This window comes from Chinchilla lanigera, unplaced genomic scaffold, assembly GCF_000276665.1.
Source record: "Chinchilla lanigera isolate Chin_1 unplaced genomic scaffold, ChiLan1.0 scaffold00047, whole genome shotgun sequence".
NCBI classification, from domain to species: domain Eukaryota; kingdom Metazoa; phylum Chordata; class Mammalia; order Rodentia; family Chinchillidae; genus Chinchilla; species Chinchilla lanigera.
The window spans coordinates 826,754-846,772 of record NW_004955448.1 but is presented as its reverse complement, the minus strand read 5'-3'; the positions used below and the strand labels follow the sequence as shown (position 1 = coordinate 846,772).

Here is a 20,019-nt window from a genome sequence, read left to right as displayed (position 1 = left end):
AGTCGCGGAGTGCCCCCCACACGGGACAGCCAGGGGTCCCCCTCTCCTCTCCTGTCTTCAGCCTGTGTAGAGGTCTTTGGCCCTCACTCTCGGTGCAAGGTTTGGCCTCAGAACTGTGCTTTCAGTTGTGAGGGGCAGGCGTGGGAAGGAGGTGCTGTGGCCAGGCCTGAAGGGTGTCCTGGCAGGGAGCAGGGGAGGGAAGGGCTTGGGCGTCCCAGGTCTCGTGCAGGGCCTGGGCACGGCAGGTTGGGTGAAGGGGTGCGCGCGTCCCTGTGCACACCTGGCACCCTGGCTTGTTCTCTGGGGTCCCCACCAAGCCTGGCGGCATTCAAGCATTTATTGTGCCAGGGCTTAGGTAGCAGACAGTCATCTTTCTGTTTTCTGGTCCCTCTTTCTCAGAAGACCCACCTCTGAGGACAGTGAGCGTGGCTGATTCTTCCTAGAACCTATGGATGAATCCATGGGGAAATGAGAAAAGGGCCGCTTTGGTGGGAGGTAGTGGGGCTTCCTTGCTGCCGCTGTTGTCTGTAGAAGTGGGGCCGTGGGCCTCTTAGTATCACTTATGTATGTTTATTTAACAGAGCACGTAATGCTGTGCTCTCTGCCAGGCATTGTTCCCACACTGTCACTCAGTTATCCCAGCGACTCTGGAAACATTATGTTGACCCCTTCAGTCCGAAAACAGAGGCAGAGCGTGTTTGAGTGACGTGACCAAAGTTACACACTTGGAAGCATTCAGGCCCCGGCAGTCTGGGACCAGAGTCAGTCAGTCCCTGGCTGTCCTGCTTTCTCTCCCACAGGCCGTGGTAGTTGGCGTTTTTTGTTTTCCCCTCTCAGGATCTCATCTTTCCTTCTTTCCTCTCCTTTCCTGCTGTGTCTCTGTCATTCCTTTGTGGACTGTAACTCGGGCCGGGCCTCAGACCTCATTCCCCGTGTGTCACAGCCGGGCCAGTCTTCCCTTCCTTTCTGTCCCTGGTGTCTCGGCCTTCAGGGCCGACCTCCTGCCTAGTCCTCGACTCTCTCCAGCCCTAGAACCCTGCCCTGCTCGCCCCGGTTTCCTTCTTTTGTCAGCCCGTGTGCCATCAGGTCCCTGGGCAGTGCTTTTGCCTTGTGGAGTGCCCTTTCTTCTTGTGCAACCTCTGTCCAGTTTATCCTGCCCTGTAGACCCCTCTAGGCCTCATCTCCAGCCTCTTACGCCCTAGGGGCTTCGCCTCCCCTGAACCTACTGTGCGGTCTGTGGGGTGTAACTTCATTGTTTTGGGCCAGGTTAGGCCTTTTGGGGGTCTCCTTTATGCCCGGCCTTCAAGGCTCATCCCTGTTGTGTCATGTTTTGCGCCTCTTGTGGCCAAATAATGTTGCATTGTGCAGATGGGCCTTATTTTGTTTATCCACTCATCTGCTTATGGATATTTGGGTCACTTCTTCCTTTTGGAAAATTACTTCTATTTTTAAGGGGAAAATAGTTTTCTTTTCAGTGGCTTCTGCAGTTGCCTACATAGTTTCCCTCTACTGCCCACTCTTTCTCTTTTCCTTCTTGCCTTCCTCTCTTTTTCTTCTTTCCTGCCTGTTGCTTTAAGAATAGAAACCTGGGCCTTATGGCTGTGTCTGCACACTGCAGGTGGACAGGTTGGTTCCTTGGTCATCAGTGGCAGAGCACAATCAGGGAGGACTCATGAGTTTTGTAGTCAGATATTGTGGTTGAATCAAGACTCTGCCACTCAGTGAGTTCACAAACTATCAGCAAGGTTTATTTTCCTCATCTATCACATAGAAATGACCTTGTCTCTTTCCTTAGGGTCAGGACTATGCAGAAAGGGTGTGGGCCAGGGACAGCTCAGCCAGTGCAGAGAGACTTCATTATGACTGAAAACAAGTACGTACGTAAGTAAATAAGTAAAAGTTATTTTTAGAGAAGGTGCTTAAACTCAAGTTTTAGTACAGTAAATGCAGCGCTTTGTGGCTTTCCCTAGCAAGTGTGGGGCCTACTGTTGCAGGAGCCAGGGTGGGTAGAGTTAGTCAGAGGGGGACAGTTACTGTCCCCCCTTGTGTATGTTAATGGTTTCTCTTGTTCCTAAGTCTGGATTTGTGCTCTGGTCACATTTGAGAAGAATGACAAAGGAAGTGAGACTTTCTTCCCTCTTTGAGGGAAAGTAGCTCGTTCTTTGAGAGGACAGGCAAGGAGATGGATTGTTTCTCTTGTAGGCTTTACCTGAAGGTTACCGGTTGTCTTACGGTATAGCTGGTCACCCTGAACTTTTTCTGATTTTGAAACATCCATTAGTTCTTATATTTGCAGTTGGTAAAGTCTTGAAATATCCTTTTTGGCAACTGGGTAAATAAGAGATGAAATAGTAATTTGACCCAAACTTTTTTTTTTTTTTTGAGACAGTCTCACTATGTAGAGCAGGCTGGCCTTAAACTCTGTAGCCCAGGCTGGCCTCAAACTCAGGGATCCTCCTACTTCAGCCTCCAGAGTGGCGGGATTACAGGTGTGCGCCTGCATTTGATCCAAACTATGTGGAGGGTGGTGTTCATAACAGTGTCACTGATTTGGCTGGCGCTGTCAGTAAGAATCCGGGAAGGGTGTGGCTCAGTGGCAGAGGGCTTGCCTGGCATGCTGCAGGTCCTGGATTAGATCCCCAGACTGGAAAAATAAAGATAAAAACTTAATCAAGGAATCCTACAATTCTGGATTGTAAGCAAGGTCTGCTTGCAGATCTAGAATAAAAGCAACAAGCAAAGACAAAAACAGAAAAACGTTTAAAACTTGTTTTAAGGTAAGGAAGTTTTAGAAACATATAATTCCTACATTTATGATAGTGCTTTGAGTAGAAAGTAAGTTTTTTCATGCACACTTAGCTTCTGGCTCTGTGATCTTGGTGGTAGGCAGAGAATGTGGGAGCATGTCAGTCTTCACCCGATTCTTCTATTCTGGCCTCAGGTGAGAGGGAATAGATCTTGCCTGGCACCCTTCCTACTAGCTGGGCCTGTGTACAGCAACTGTGGATTATTTTTTATTTTGAGACAGGGTCTTGCTAATTTGCCCAAGCTTGGCTCAAACTTGGGATTCTACTGCTTCAGTCTTCAAGAGTGCTGGGGTTACAGAGGTGTCCCACCATGCCTGACGTGATGACCAAATTGTGTAGGTGAGAGCTTGCCAGAGAATATTTCTGGGAAATTGACGGCTCTTTTTTATTGTTGTTGTTATGTCTGTCCTTTCCATTATTAAATTGTGACTGTTTTTAGAATTAAGTGGAGCTTAGAAACAAAGAAGGAATAAGTAAGATAAATTTGGTCTGCTTCTTTAAAATGCAAACAGTGCAAAAACACAAGGCTGAGGTGACAGGGAACTTAATTCTCGGGGTGTCTTCAGGTTCCCTCGGTCTACATGATGACCCCGGACGGGAGGGTTTAACTCTGAGTCATTCGCCCTTCTTTTTACCTTAGGCACGGTGACTGCTTCTGGTTGACCCTGGGACAAAGGCACCCTGATTTATATGCAGACTCTTGTTTGCTGGCCCAGCCGGAGCAGGAGGGTTTGGGCGCTAGAAGGGTTTGGGCACGTGAGGGGGCCATCTCGTGAAATGACTAAGGTTGGCCCTGTGTTTCTGGCTCATGGTTGCTTGGGAAGTACAGTGAGCTGAGCAGGACCAGGCTGGTTTGCAGGAAGAAGAACAAGAAAGGCGAATCATCTTGTCCCCAGATGGAGGCATAGCCTGTCGCTGCGGTGGCCAGAAAGAACAGTGGAAACAGTGAATGACTTCTGAAAATTGTAGATCTTTGTGTTTGGCAGTTGCCCCAAGAAGAATTGCTGGTTTCTTTTTCTGATGTAGAAAATCTTTTTTCTCTGTCTACCTGTTCCCTGCCAGAGTGAGAGGGAGAAGTAAAATTAAGACTTTTCATTTTTTTTTTAAATTTTAAAAATAAAAGAAGGAAGATGTTAACAAATTAGACAACCATTTACAAAATAGCAAAAGAACAATACAAACAGTACAGAGTTACAACAAAGTGCAAGGAAACTAACAATGCTTGTTGTATTACATAGTGATATCTTCAAAGTGGTTTCTCAGGAAGACAGAGACATGCAATATTGATCAATCAAGGAATCATTAACTGTTTCTTTCAGCAGAGAAATAGAAGACAGTAGATCAACTATGTTGACTATCCTGTATATACATACAACATTTCTCCTTCTCTCCCTTCTCTTTTCCCACATCCCAGTTGCCCTTTACCTTTAGACTTTTCATTTTTTCACAAGTTATTTTGAGACAACCCTTCATAATTATGATTCACATAAATTTCAGAATTTATTGCAAAGGTAATTTACATTGGAAATTTTTTACACAAGGAAAAAGACCTACAGATAATCTTCTGATATCCTTCAGGTGTTGTCCTGTGCTTACTTATGTGTCTTCTTTATGTTACATACTTTCCTAACCAAATTTCTGGAGTGGATAGGTTGACTGTTCTGTATTTTTTGTTTAGTTTTAATTCTTCTAATATGTGATGTCATCAATTTAGAATTTATGGGGGCTTTTAATGCATATATTTAGTGCTGGTTGTGTCAACAGGAGACATTAGGAAAGATTCCTGCAGAGAAGAATGTCTTCAGGACTTCGTTTCAGTCCTCACCAAGATGGTGAGTGACAACCTACTGGTGTTTGGAAAACAGATGAGTCCGACTACTTCTCTTTGGTCTCTTTTTTTTTTACAGAGAAAGAAAATAACAAAATAACAACAACAAAGACAAAATAACACAAAAACGATAAAATGATACAGGATTTCAAAACAAGATGATAGGAATTAACAGTGGTTGTTACATTACATATTGTTATCTTTAGCGAAGTTGCTCAGATTACCAGGTGTAAGAATGCAAGACTGATCAAACAATTAAAGAGAATAAAAAGTAGTAAAAAACATTAGAAACGATACAGAGCTTCACTAAACAAGATGGTAGGAATTCAGCAATGGTTGTTCTGTTGCATATTGTTGTCTTCAAATTAGTTGTTCAGATGACCAGATATAAGCATGCAAAATTGGTCAAGGAAAAAAAATTTAAGCATTAACTGTTCTTTCAATAAACCAATAGACATCAGCAGAACAGTTATCCCAGCTGTCCTTGTATATACACACACATATATATATTTATTTATTTATTTATTTTTCCCCTGCCTTCTTTCTTTTCTTCTTTCCCTCATCCCAGTTGTTCCTTCCCTTTGAGCAGTTTCTTTCCCTTTCACAATATCTGTTGTACCTTTGGGGTTTTATTCACTCTTTCAGGTTCTTGTACTAGGGAGACAATACGATGTTTACACATGCGGGTCTGATTTTTTTTCACTTATGAGTATGTGAGAATGACTATGTTTTTAGGTTTGGGAATGAAGACACACAGGAGTGATGCGGAGAAAACCATAGGTCCCAGGAGTGCTTTGAAAGCTGCACTCAGGTCCTGTTGGGATTAACTCGGCTTTGCAGGTCCCCTAACTGAAGAAACACTGAGCTAGATCTTCGATGATCTCTGAGACCCTTCTCTCTCTCTCTAAGGGTAGAAATCCTCCAAATAAGTACCCAGGTGAGGTGTGTAAGTGTAAGGGCTTTTGTGAGTCTGAGGGGCGAACTCTCCTTGAAAGATCAAAGAAAAATATTTCTTTGATTGAGAAAGGAGTAAGACTATTAGCCTGTCTCGTCCTCAGCCTTGAAAGTGTGAGAGGAGTCAGGGAATTTTAACCTTTCCTTGAAGTACTGGTAGCGAGAACTGTGCAACGAATGATCTGTGAGACTTGTTTCATCAGATTAGGATTTCCTGGTGCTGAAGTTTGAGCTCACTAGACTGGATCTAGGTAACCATTTGTCCAGACCTCCAAAGGCTCAGCTGTTTTTCTTGTTGGCAGGGATGCAGCGCTCCATCATATGGAAACAGATACTCATTGGGAAAGAATTAGCGTATAGCACAAAACAATGAATGATACCAAGAGCTAAGATTGGATTTCAGGGGCAGTTCTTTCTTAGAATAGTATTTGTTCATTTGGATTTCCCTGTTGGCCAAGCATGCAGCTTATAGTTTCTCCAAAGGGCTTAATAATGGGGGGTTTTATACCTTTAGACAGCAGTACTTTCTTAAAAACAAGACATTCATAGGCTATTTAAAAAAAAAAGATGGAGTGGGGAGAGACGCATGCTAGACAGCTTTGTGAATCTCGTTAGTGGATGAAAGCCCCTGGATGCCTCGGGTTGGTTTAGCACAAACTTTGGCCAGCTCAGTTTGTAGTGCCAGTACATTCTCTTGAGCTACCACTGCCTTTTGCCTCTTCGCTTGTCTGGCATTTCCAGGGGTGCAGGGAAGGGCTTGGTGGGAAGCGGCTGGCACACTTCGTGTTCTCAAGCCTCGTCACCACCGCGAGCACGGAGTGCCTTGTCATTAAAAACTGGTGGTGCTCTGCTGCTGCTTTTCATTGCGGAGCATAAGCGCAGGACTGACTCCCCCGTATGGCTGCAAATGGGGGTGGGTGTTTCCCAGAGAACATTTGGATGTGGTCAAGAAAGAAAGGGAATAATAGATAGTAGGTGGGTGGTTGCCAACATGTGTCTCAGGGTGCCAGATAAATTACAAATGTTTAGTTACATTTGAATTTCAGGTGAACTGTGGATAAATTTTGAATGTAGTGCATCTCAGGTATTGCATGGGACATACTTATACTTAACAAATTACTGTTTATCTGAAATTCTGATTTAACTGGGCATCCTGCATTTTTATTTGCTATATCTGACAACCCTAAGGGTCTCATTTCATGTGTTTTGGTAGCCTGTAGCTTACCTGGCCTAATATTTCTTTGCTTGCAAGAGGTGCTGGGGAGTGGCCCAGTGGGCAGGCTGTTACACTGGTGTGAGTTAAGAGAGGGCAGGGCGGGGCAGAGATCAAGTATTGACCAAGCAGCTGCCTGGTAGCCGCGGGACAGAGTGGGTGTTCAGCTACCTGTTCACTCAGTGCCAAGTCAGGCAGCACCTTGTTTTTGATGCTATTCTTGGATGCACCCCCTATTCTCTGTATTTCATCACCACCTCTGCCCACACATTTAATATTACCAATTTTCCCATTGGTGCCCTTTTGCAACCCTGTGGACAAACACCCTCATACTTTATTTTTTAAAAATTTATGTATGTATGAAGGTATTTTTTGAGGCAGGGTCTCAGTGTAGTCCGGCTTGGCCTTGGACTCACTTTGTAGCCCAGGCTGGCCTCAAATTCACAGCCATTCTCCTGCCTCAACCTCCTGTGAGGCTGAGGGTTATACATGTGCGCCACCGTGTCTCGCAGTACCTTTCTTTAGAACTTTGAAAAAGAGTAGAATTTCACCTCTAATCAGTAACACAGAGTCTGCTTCTGAGCTTCTAATGCTAACTATATGAATAAAACAATTATTTTCATTTACATGCTAAATTTCATATTGCTTCTGTTTTTTAAAACATACTGCAGAATGTGTGTATGATTGTAAACAAAAATTCTCCGTAAATTCTGGCTCACACAAGGTAGGTTATGAACTTTGTTTTATATAGTGACTGATTTGAACTAAAAAGGTTTTAGGGGAGAAAAAAAAATAGGAAAGGTGATGAGCCATAAGAAAGATGGCATGACAGCGCCTGCCCCGGCACTCATTTCATGGCTCTCTTATTAATTAATAGAATCCAGTCATGAATCCAGAAGATTGACAGAGAGGAGTTAAATTTGTTTACAGTTGTTTATGGAAATCATCACATGGGCAGTTTCCCCAGTTTAAGACCTCGGACCTTGGTTTGACTCAGAGAGCCGTCCGTGGTGTTTTCATTTCCTGGGCCCTGCAGGAAAACTCCCCTGCCGTGAGTGACGATTACTTTGCAGTCATTACTGTGTGCTTGTGGCACATGCATTGCTAAGAATGGTTTATGAGTGTCACCTCCTTCCGTGAGCTCAGCTGAGTGGCAGGTATCGAGGAAAGGCGGCACTTTGCAGATGCTGAAATGGGAAATGCAGGGTGCTGGCTCTTGGAGGTGTATTCATGACTAAGGAGGTGGTGTTTGGTTTGAGTCAGGGCTTTTAGTGCTCTGCTTAGAATAACTTGTTTCCTCATAAGAAAACACTTATTTGCATGTGAGTCTGATGTCTGCTTCATTAAAACCAAAACCAAGTCGCTGTACTTCTGTCAGAGAAGGCAGAGACACAAAGAGCGGCCTATTCCATTAACAGCCAAGTTTCTCAGATAAGGCCTCTTTTCATCTTCTGAAGATGGAAAATGATTACGACTTGTTTCTCTAATTTTAGTAAGAAACAGAGTGAACCAGTTTCTTCCTCTTAGCATAAGTACTGGTAGTTTAGAAGGATTTAGCGAACTGAATCTGACGCACCACAAGTGTGAGCGACACCTCCAAGGTAATAAGGCAGTAGCCCAACTTTGAAGGCTTCGAGAGCGGCGAAGGTCTTTTGGCCGCGAATGCAGCACAGAATACTGAGCCCTGTCTCTGCCTTGTGTGACCCCGAGTGAACTAGGCAGGGTTATCCTGCTATAAGTGAAAGGCGTCCAGTTCACCCTGGCTGGTGTATGTACCAGGTTAGGTCAGGGTTGAGTCCACACCAAGGGCCTTTATTCGTATCTTTTGGACTCCCCATCTGTTTCCTTGACATCTCTCTGCCCCTTGTCCACAATCTCTTCTTGAGCTCCCGTTGAAGTAGTAATGAGGCCCTATCCTGCTTAGCTTCTAAGATCAAACAAAAACGGAATACTTTCAGGGTGGTGTGGCTGTGAACTCCTTTCTCCGCTGCGGATGAGGTTATGGCTTCAGGCAGATGTGGGCTTCCCCATCCCAGATAAGCAACTTCAGAAGGGGCAAGAGAGCTTCCGGCTATCCCCACCTGCAGTGTATACCCGCATCTAATTCCTTGCTCCCTGCGCTCAGGGGATCAGGGTACTGCATTGGTCACCATCTGAGAATCTTGTTGAGTGAAGTAAGAGCAGTTTCTCATGGTGGTGGAGATGGAAGATGGGAAATTCTGTGGTCAGAAGAAAGGAAGAGATTCTGGGCAGACCCTAACCACATTCCAAGAGTGATGCGAGCCATGTGGTAGACAAGGACCCCAGCGTTAACCCTGGAGGCTGACCAGAGAGATCACTGCATATGCAGGAGAGGGCATGGGATTGTCAAAATTATAGGAAGGTCACGAGGAAATGCAGAGTAAAGTGTGACCAGATGAACTGTAGTCATTCAGGAGTGTTGTGGTTTTAGCATCATATACAGCTAACTGTGGGCGATTAGCAGTAGCCCTCGAGTTCTGCAGATCATGATTAAACCTCTTTCCTCTGTGATCACATAGCAGATGAGTAGTCCTCAGAGCAATTATATGATTTCTACTTACATGGACCTGCTTTTACCCATAGAAATCACTTCTCATTTGTTCAAATAAGCACCTCAAAATGCAAGTCCATGGAAGTGATGTTATTCAGTGGATGCGGGCTTTAATTCATAGAAAAGGAAGAGCCTGCTTTGCAAAAACGAGTAAGAATGTCTTTCATAATTAATGGCATCTGAGCATGACTTTGCTCAGATTCCTTTTGTAGTTACAGGCTGACCGTGTGTCTGTCCCCTATTGCTACACAGTTAGCTTGTCTCTTTGTCACTCTATAAACCATATGCTGTACTTTCTTACAGATTTTTTAAATATACAACCGGATTGCTGCATTAAAATTCATTCTTAGGGCTAGGATTACTGGATCCAAGGCAGTAATTATTGCCATGAATTTTAATGGAGATAATGGGAAAAGAATGAGAATCACAGGACAGTTTTTGTTCCTTAATCAAGTAAAGTAGTTCTTTGGAAAATAGAACTTGGTTATAAGTGCCAAAAGAGTCTTGTGATTGTTATATAGTCACTCATGTATATGTGGTACTACATTATTGGGCATTATTTAAGATCCCTAATAATTTGCCCTGGCGATTATATTTTCATGGTTTTTGAAAATAGGCTTATCACTCAAAAAATAGCATTTGGTAAAAAAGATACTAGTACCTGGGAAATAAAGGACATTCCATATTTGCTTTAATAAACCCAGCTGTCATGCATGATGGCATCATTGTCAGAGAAACATCTCAAGAGTAGGCCGAAACAAGCCCTCGTTATGTTTCAAGAAAGAAGATTTCATTACCAGATTACTAGGCGTGCCACAGATGGGGAGGGTGATGTGCAGTGAACTATAGTCAGCAGGATTATTATTTTTGCAGGGGTGGATGTGTGGGATATGGAATCATAATATCTACCAAATTGTTTTCTTAGTTAAAAGTGAATGATTGAAAGTTAAAACAATTAAGATAAGAAAACTCAATGATCGATTAAGGTATCTTGACTCTGGGGCCCAGAGCAAACATTTTATGGTGCCAATGAGAAGTTGCATACTAATCTTGAACTTCCAGTGTGTTGAAATGATAATAGAGAAATTCAGGGAGTTTAATTTTAGGTTGCTGTTCTGTCTTCCTTGTAGAATTTTGTAATTCATAACATCAGACCACAAAGTATATGTAGTTCTTTAAAAGTCGACCTGTAACATAATTGGGTATTGGCCATATTAGTATGGCTTCTGTCTTCTACTGAAATGAATGTTTTTTTTGGATTTCTTCTCCTTACTCTTTGTTCCTTCTGTATTTTTTCCTCTATCATTTAGTAACAGATGGCCAGTGGAAGGAGTTGCACCTGGTTACCTTGATTAGCACATCAAGAGAGCTGGAAAGTCTGGTTGCTTGTTTCCAAGTAGTGCTGGCTGTGGTCAGATACAAGAGGCTACTGTAGTGTAGCAGGCCCTTGCACTGGGAGCCTTATTTATTACCGCGCTTGCTCCCAGCATTCGTCACTTCTGTTTGGGCACTGTGGTTTTGTGCTTCCTTCCAATAACATTACTTAAGTTTAGGGGAAAGACTACACACACACACAGAAATAAAGTTTCACAAAGACTTCGGTGATGAGAATTACTGTGTGGAATTTTAAAAAGTAGACAGTGAAGAAGCAAATTTAAGGAGCTTGAAAAGTTTAAAAACAAAACTTTTTTCTTTAAAAGGGAGACCTAAAAGGCTTTGGGGAAGTGTTGTGTGCCCTCTACAGTGCCATGCTTAGTACACCACAGAACTGTTCAAGCAAAGCAGAAGCTAAGGCAGGATAAGCGTACCATTCTGTGTCCTTTTCAGGACCATAAAATAAGAATGGCAGCACATGTGTTTTCATGGATCTGTGCTTCATTCAGCAAAATTAATTCCAGTACAGGACTGTTCCTACTAAGAACGACATGGATTCTTCTATGGTGCTTCAGATTTCTGGTAGTTTGTTTGCATTCTCTCCACTTGTGTCATTGTGAACAAATACAGAGTAGTTGTCGGTAAGGCACCGCAGTGGGAAAGTTTGAGAGTTATGTAAAAGCTGATGTGTGTGGTCTCTTGGCGCAGCAGCCTGGAGATATGATTGATTCCTGCATGTAAGCAGACACAGTGGTAACTTTTTGCAGTGGAATTGATGTTACTGGAAAGACAGATGGGATTTGAGCTGATAAGATGGTTAAGACTAGGTAAAAGTGATATAGACATTCATTTTAGCTTCTATACAAATATCCTGTTGTGTTGAACGGATAAGATACTGTGTGTATGTGTGTGCGTGCTTGTGTGTGAGTGAGGGTATGTGTGGTGGGGGCAAGAAAGGGACAGGAGAGAGAGGTGTGGAGTCGCATGAGATTCAGCTTTCTGGAAGGTCTTCACTAAGGTGCTTGGACCTGAATTTGAAGGCAGCAGACCCTGAACCCTCTCCCTCGCCCTGACCTGGCGGTCCAGGAGGGCTCTGCTGCAGACTTACTATCATTTTGGAAAATGCACTCTCTGCTTCAGTTTAAGCGGTGAACAAACAGGATTGATGAAGATCCAGCTGTTTCCTTCGATGGCACATCACAGAAGTTGGGATGTCCCCTCGTGACCTCAGATTATGTTTCTTGTACTCTGCTTTCCTTTGTCCATACTTTATTTAAAACTTGAAGAAAGCAAGCTGCCCTAAACTTCCTTAGGGAAGGCAGCCTGGTGTAGTGGTTAAGATTACAGGTTGTGGAGTCCAAATGTTTGGGTTCAGTTTTCAACTTTGCATCTCAGTTTCCTCATCTCAGAACAGAGATGATATGAAATTACCTAGAAACCATGCTCTTGCCAGAATTGAGGGAGCTAGTCTGTAGAAAGTACTTAGGTGAGTCCTGAAGACTGCCAAGTGACCCAGACCAGGATCCAAAAAGGTAGTGTGTAGATGTTAATTAGAGGTCCATAATCAAGTACATAGAGGGTGGTATAATGGCAGAATCCTAGGAATCCAGAAAGATAGCCAGTTTGGAACACAAACTTTAGATACCACCTCCCTGAGATCCTGACAGAGCCTTGTCCTTGATATAATGTGATCCTCAGGTTTGGTCTGTGGGAGGATAAACCTAGAACCCCAGTAGACAATGCTCCTGGGGCCGTCTCTGGGCATTATGGGTAAACTATGGGCCTCCCGAGGCCATCAGTTTAAGCCTAAAGAGAAAGCTTGAACAGAGGTATCTGTTGTGCTTCAGTAAAAAGTATGAGGACTGAAGAAATCATCAACCAATGTGCTTTACCTGATTTCTTTCTGAATACTGCTAACAGACACTGCTTCAATCAGTGGGGAGAATTTGGGTGGAAGCAGTGCTACTTGTCATGTTTTGAGAGGTCACTGGGCTCTGTAAGCGTGTCTTCAGAGAATCCCTGCTCCCGGCTTCCCTCTCTGTGCCTCATCAGCCGCCAACCTGCGCGGGGTATAACCTCAGGGAGGTGTAACTGATGGTCACTTTCATCTCCTCTTGAAAGGTGCCATGAAAACACACAGGGTTATTTCTCTTTGCCATTGTTTCTGTCTATCTCCCTGCAGGATGAGGTTGTGACAGAGTGGCAGTGTATCTTGGATTTCCTTGTTTGGCCAGGAGCCTGAATATATCTGGGTTGAATGTCTCTGAGTACCTCACAGATATCAATGAATTGGAGGAGGTGTTGGATTGCATGGTCTTTTTTTTCCTCCAAGAGCCCAGGTGGTTCTTGGGGATGGGGGCAGCTTTGTACTTATTCATTACTGTCCTCTTAGTTACTGTTTCTTCTACCTTTCTGGGTTCCTGCAGTTAGGGGACGCAGCCTACTGGAGGGCAAAGCACCAAGAGTTTAGGTCCAGACAGAACTGAGTTCAAATCTCAGCTCTCCATTTATAAGGGTTGCTTTGATACACATTCCCAAGGCCCCCTGTACTTGCCCTTCACCGATACTCCTCGCTTTTTTTTTCTTTTTTTTGATACTCCTCACTCTTGACATGTATCCCTTTTCTTTTTCTTAATTTGTCTGCAAGTTCCCAATGTGTGGGGACCATATCTCTTTCACAGATACTACATTGGTTAAAAGGGCTTTCCAGAGCCGGACTGACAGGGCTTTGAAGTTGAACTTGCCTTTTACTGGCTGTTCAAGCTTGAGTAGATTATCTAGCCTCTTGGTGTAGTGAGGATTAGAGATAAACACATGTTGAGCCTTGGCACCAAAACTGGCACAGATGGATGCTCAAAGATGTCGGTACCCTCCCCCCAGCTTGGTCCCAGTGCCTCAGTGTCTGCTGACCCCACCAGCAGGCCTGGACCTATCTGTTGGCCATATAACATTTTAGCCCAGGCTCGTGGCCAGCTTGGCCAGACAGCCTCTTGGCTCCAGGAGCTCCTCGTAGCATTCTTCAGTGTCTGAGAGAACATGCCTGCAGAGGGCACAGGCTTTTATCTTTGGAATCTTTTGTTACGGTCTATCCCAAAGAATTTGACAATAGCCTTTACAAAGTGACTCTTAAAAGTTATTTCAAAAGTAATCCTGGTTCTTTGGTAAATCAAAGGAAAAATCTCCTATAATCTACCACTTGAATATCTACTGTCCACTTTGGTATCTATCCTTCTATGTTTTCTCATGTGCATATACTATAATAACAGTTATTTCCCTTGGTCCACAGATGGACTATTCTATACTTTATTTTTGTGTCCCAGGGAGTAGTTTTTAGAGTTCATAAATGATATTGGGGAGAAAAAAATAGAAGGAAGAAAATGGAAACAAAGTTTTTGTACTTAAGGGGGGGAAGAAGGGTTGAAGGGAGGGGAGGTGAATGGGAAAAAGAGAAGCAAGATATATCATGTACAGGTACAAACTCCCTATGATGAATGTGATCCTTAGGTAAATCTAAAATGTACAAAGAAAAATCTTTAAAAAGCAAAAAGCAAAAACAAAACAAAACAAAACAAAAAATCTCAAAGCTAATAAAAGACTCCAGATCCTTTGTTAGTATTCTAAGGCCACCTGGCGATGATGAAATGTGGCTAATTTGTTGAAACCCATAAGCCTCTGACAGTTGCGAACTTGAAGTTGAAATTGCATTGCGTGCGCCTTGGGCTCAGTGTGCCGCATGCTACTGTGTGAGCTGAGAGAAGGGTGGGGACAGAGAGAAGACGGATCACCTGGGGTTCCAGTCCAGCTGCCCAGGAGTATGCGATGAGATGCAAATCCATTTGTCCTTTTGCTCATCTTGGTTCCCAGGAGACCCTTAGAGAGTGACCACCTTGTTGTGGTGCAGTGTGACCTCTCAGTTTAAGCCGGCTATCTTCTCAGCCATCTGTACTGAAGCTGGAGGGAAAACTGGATGTGCTGGTTTTACTAGGAGGTAGAATGTCTAAAAGTGGCCCAGCAAACTTCATGTGCAGCGAGGGGATTTTTCAAGATCAATTTTCCTACATCAATTTTGCTTTTACTGGTGACTTTAGAATCTGACCTTACTAGGTTTGTCTCCGGCCTATGCGTATAAGGAATATTTCCTTCCTCTCTCCCCTTTTTCCCTTGCCTGTTGATTTTCTGTGTGCTGGAACTGTGGGATACAACAATAAATCAATGGGTGTCCTAAGTAACTTACATTTAGAGAGCGATCTGAATATGGCTTCTCATAATACTTGGTAGAATGAAGGAAATTTATTTAATCAGGAAAGTACAGAGGAAGAAACACTTGGTTGCAGCCACGGGATTTGATTACCTGGGGCCATAGAGGAAAATGCTCCCGGACCTGGGTTTTTAAGGATAGGGTAGAATTAAGGGGAAAAATGAGAGGCTTGGATGCTGCAAAGCCTGTGAGCCGGAGATGAGCCAGAAGCCCCCGCAGGCAGTGAGAACACCGCTCACCGTGTGCAGAGTGGCTCCCACTGGACAGTGGGGATGTTTATGGTTATTTGAACCCTGCTGGAATATTCCTGGTTTGTTTTATGGCGGGATGTCTCTCACTGAGGATATTGACTCAGGGACGTTTCCTTTTACAGTCAGGATGGCCTCCATCAGACCAATATTGTTCTCGGGCCTGTTTTGTTTTGTTTTGCTATCTTGCATAAACAGAGAGAGGCTGATTCATTTTTCTAGAAAAACAGGATGCACTAAAATACTGCAAGTGACAATGAAACAGACATGCTCACGTACAATAATATTTATAAAAGGACCAAACATTCTGTGTAGCAGACACCTCCGTGGTGTGGCTGCTCTCCCTCCCCTGCTCGCTCTACCTTTAGTCTGCGGCCAAGATGCTTGTTTCTTTGGATCTCAGTTTCCTCCAGCACCACGTGGGGACCAGTACCTCCTACCCAGCTGGCTTGCTGAGAGCGGTTGAGTACTTGGGGCCACAAGCAGTGCTGGGCGTGTGGTGAGCAGCCACTGCAGTAAAGCTCAGTAATCTCTGCAGTGGGTATGAATGACTTACTCATAATTGGAGCAGTGTATTCACAGTGGTAAAAACCCTTGTATCATAGAAATGCTCGAGTACGCTCAAAAAGTAGAGAAAACAGTACAGTGATTTCCCTGGAGTGACTTTCTTTTTTTTTTGGTTTTGGTTTTTCTCTGGTACCGGGAACCGAACTCACGACCTTGCGCTTGCCAGGCAGGCGCTTTTGCCGCTGAGCTAAATCCCCAGCCCCCTCCCTGGAGTGACTTTCATTCCCCCTCAACAATGATGAACTTTCTGTCATTTGTATTCCTTGATTCCTTCCCCCCTTTAGAAATGCTTTAACATCTATCTATGTATCTATCTGTCTATTGTGCCAGGAATCAAACTCAGGACCTTATGTTTGTCGGGCAGGCGCGTGTGCCACTGGGCTGTATCCCTGGCCCACTTTAATATTTATAATGACTGTGTTTTTTTTTTTTTTTGGTTTTCTCCGGTACCGGGAACCGAACTCACGACCTTGCACTTGCCAGGCAGGCGCTTCTGCCGCTGAGCTAAATCCCCAGCCCCTTATAATGACTGTTACCTCAATTATTTTAAAGCAAATTCCAGATAGCATATAGGTTTGTGCATAAAGAGTTTTTGAATCTGATATACCAGTGAGGTAAACCCTTATAAAAATTGTGGAAACCAGCATTTTGAACCTGATTTCACAACTGAGTTTTTAGGTATTTCTGAACTAGACCTAAGTATGTTTACTCGTCCTTTATTTAAGAGTGGCACTTTGAAAGCCAGGTGTGGTGGCGTATGCCTGTAATCCTAGCACTCAAGAGGCTGAGGCAGGAGGATCACTGTGAGTTTGAGCCCAGCTTGCTCAAGGCCAGCCTGAACTTCATAGCAAGACCCTGTTTCTTTTCTTTTCTTTGTCTTTTTGAGACCAGGGTCTCACTGTGCAGTGCAGGCTGGCGTTGAGCTCACTTTGTAGTCCAGGCTGGTCTCAAACTCACAATAATCCTCCTGCCTCAGCCTCCCAAGTGCTGGGATTACAGGGGTGCACCAGCACACCAGGCAAGACCCTGTTTTAAAACAAACAAGAAAGTGGCACTTTGAATGTACAAAATCTTGTTTATTTAATGAGTACCTCACATTTTGGTTTACACACAAATCAGCATTTAGGTGCATATAAAAAGCATTTTTTATAATGGAACATTTAAGGATTTTTTAAAATTATTATTATAACAGAAGATAGCCCTACTAGAAGTACTAGTAGAATAGAATAATGTACCCTCCTCACCTATCATGTAAGCTGTCGCTATGGTGTCTTGTTTTGAAAGATGTTCATGTTTATACAAGGTTTTGCAGATGCAAATGGCCTTGTTAACTTTGGGAAAAGGTATAAAATTAAATATTTATATTATATTAGAGGAGAAGAAATCCTTAATCCTCAGTGGTATTGCATATGAGAAGTGTCAGTGTCAGGAGAACTGATTTTTCCAGATGGAATAAAGGTAAAATCTGATGTCTGAAAACAGACGGAGAAAGACCCCTGAAAAGACACCTACTGGTAACGAGTTTGGAAGATTGTACTGAAACATCAGCAGTGGGCTGCCTGGGAGGGAGAATTACGCATTTTCATTTTCATCTGTCCATCCATCCACCTTTCTCATTTTAAGAAAATCTGTATCTTACAACTTTATTGCTATGAGCCTATTTGATTGTTTAAAAAAGTAATATAAACGTTAAGTTACTGAAATAAAGGAATCCGTGCATGGAGTGGAGACTGGCTGTATGGAGTGAGTGTGCCGGGGGAGACAGGGACTTTTCCTTCATGCCAGGCTCCCACCCTCACTGCAGCTGACTTCTGCCTTGGGTCTCACTGCTGGTGGAGGGCGGCGGTATCTCATCAGGCTACATAGCAGAACAGTTAACCACAGTGCTTAGGTTAGTCCCATACACTGCTGCATACTTCACCCTGTTCTCTCCAATGCATTTACGTTTCCTGGTCTGCCTTCTGAGACTGCCTGGGCTGCCAGAGATGGATGATGTTGGGAGCTGGCACAGTGGTCCCCTCTTGCTGAGGAAGCAGGTTTGAGAGTTCGAGCCCAGACGAGGCAGCTTAGTGACTTAGTGAGACCCTGTCTCAAAATAAAAAAGGGCTGGAGATGTAGTTTGATGTGAAGACCCTAAGTTCAAACCCTCGTACTGCAAACCAAACCAAACCAAACCAAACCAAACCATAGCATACCAAAACGTGTGTTGGGAAAGGTGTTGGAGGTAGTGGGTGCTGGAAGACAGACCCTAGCACAGTGCCAGAGACCTCTAGGGGAGGTGCGGCCCCGCTTCTTTCCATCCTGAACATGTAAACATGCCCCTCTGCTCCACTGCCATCCCCCTAATGCAACTTTGGGAGAACACTTGATGTATATTTCAACATGGTTTTCAGACCTGCATTGACTCCAAGGCCTATTCTAAAATTAAGTGGTGGGAATAATTTAGTGAGAGAGGACTTAGACAGGCTTGTGTAAGGCAGGCAGGTAAAGGAACAAAGCATTCAACACTGTAAGAAGAGATAGTTAAAGAACCAGTGGAGGGAGTGTGAGTGGAGAGACATGGGAAGGGTGAGAGGAGACATGTCCGTCGTTAAAGAAACCATTCCTATAAATTTGGTAGTGTGGAAACTCTGACCTCTGGTTGACAAATGAAGGAGTCACTCCTGTTTTTCACCTAATCTCTCCTCGTCATGCTGAATGTCTTGCTTGTGGAGGAATTCAGTGCCCCACCCTCATACCTCTTACATAGGAAAAGTCAGCCGCACAAGGTGTTAAGATCTCTTTATGACACTGCCCTGAAAAGAAGATATTACCTAATGGGCACACACTCCAACACCATTTACTGCATACCATTGAGCACGGAGGGACTGGGGAGTTAATCACACATGATGCCTTTTAAAAAAAAGGATCCTAAGTGTCCTAGTGCAAAATAAAGATCTTTCAACTGCCAAGGCATACTGTTTTAGCAGGTGCAGGCTTTTGTGTTTCTTGGTGTTTGTTTTTCTTTTCCTTTTAATTAATCCCTATGAATATTTACCTGTGTTCATTGTAACAAAATGGTGTGAATTGGCCAGATCTCATGGAAGCATGTAATCAATTTATCCCAAACTCTTGGTGTTTGATCTAGATTTTAAATAGCAAGTTTTAGCTACTGTAAACACTAGGTCACAGTTCAGGTTTGGCAAGGATATGTCCCCAAAATGCATTCCTATTTGATTATTTGGTATTTGTCAGAATCTCTGGTCTACAATACAGTTTGTGCTGAATCCCTTCAATATTTGTGTCTTCCTAAGGTAAGTCAGTCATGAGGTGCAGTGGGGAATTGAGGTTTCTAAGCCACTGGCCCTGATTCCATGGGCATGTGTGGTTCCCCAGTTCTCCTCACTTGCCGAATGTAAGTAATAATATCTGCCTTGATTGAGGGTTAAATGCAAGTCTAGATAGTAATGTAAGTAATGGTAGCTGGATGTGGTGGTGCTTGCCTGTAATCCCACACTCTGGGAGGCTAAGGCAGGATTGCAGCTTCAAGCCTAGTCTGGGCAACTTAATGAGACTGTCTCAAAATAAAACTCCTCAATAGCCAACCCCCCATAGTGTTTTTGAAATTAAAGTGACATACAAATTGAGGATTGAACATAGTAATCAATCAGTGAAGAGTTTTGAGCTCCCATAGTACACCTTGGCTTTTGCTAAGTCCCAGTGGCATTTGATGTAAATGTCAAGGAAGCTGGAGGAAAGGAGACCCTCACTGTGCATAAGGTAGCAGGCATTGTGGAGCCATGTTATTGACTGTCACTTTGGGTATTCTAGGTCAGCACAGTAGCCGTTTCACCGCAGTGCCCGTCCTCACATCCTCCGCCTTGTTTACCTCGGTCCTCTCTTGGCCCGGGCTCTTCCTGTTGTGGCCATTCCGCCCCTTGCAGTATTCGTTTCTTACTTCTGCCTTTGGAAACGCGTGAATATTCAGGGCCCAGACCCATTCCTCCCCAAAGACTGCAGTTGGATCGATCACTCGCTGGCATTTGTCAGGGGTTGGCAAACGCTTGCAAGAGACAAGTAGGAAATACCTTTGGCGTGGAAACCCGCATGTTTTCTGCTGTGTTTCTCACTGTGACATGAAAGTGTCCATAGACCGCCCGTAAGTGAGTGAGTGTCATTACCATATCCCAATAAGACCTTGTGTTTAAAAACAAGCTGC

General features: G+C 43.8%; 1 protein-coding gene across 1 annotated transcript in view; it reads left to right on the top strand.

The window, feature by feature from the left end:
- Positions 1-20,019, top strand: part of Wwtr1 (WW domain containing transcription regulator 1) — a gene marked incomplete at its 5' end in the record, with an annotated part of 122,895 nt that overhangs the window by 21,541 nt on the left and 81,335 nt on the right.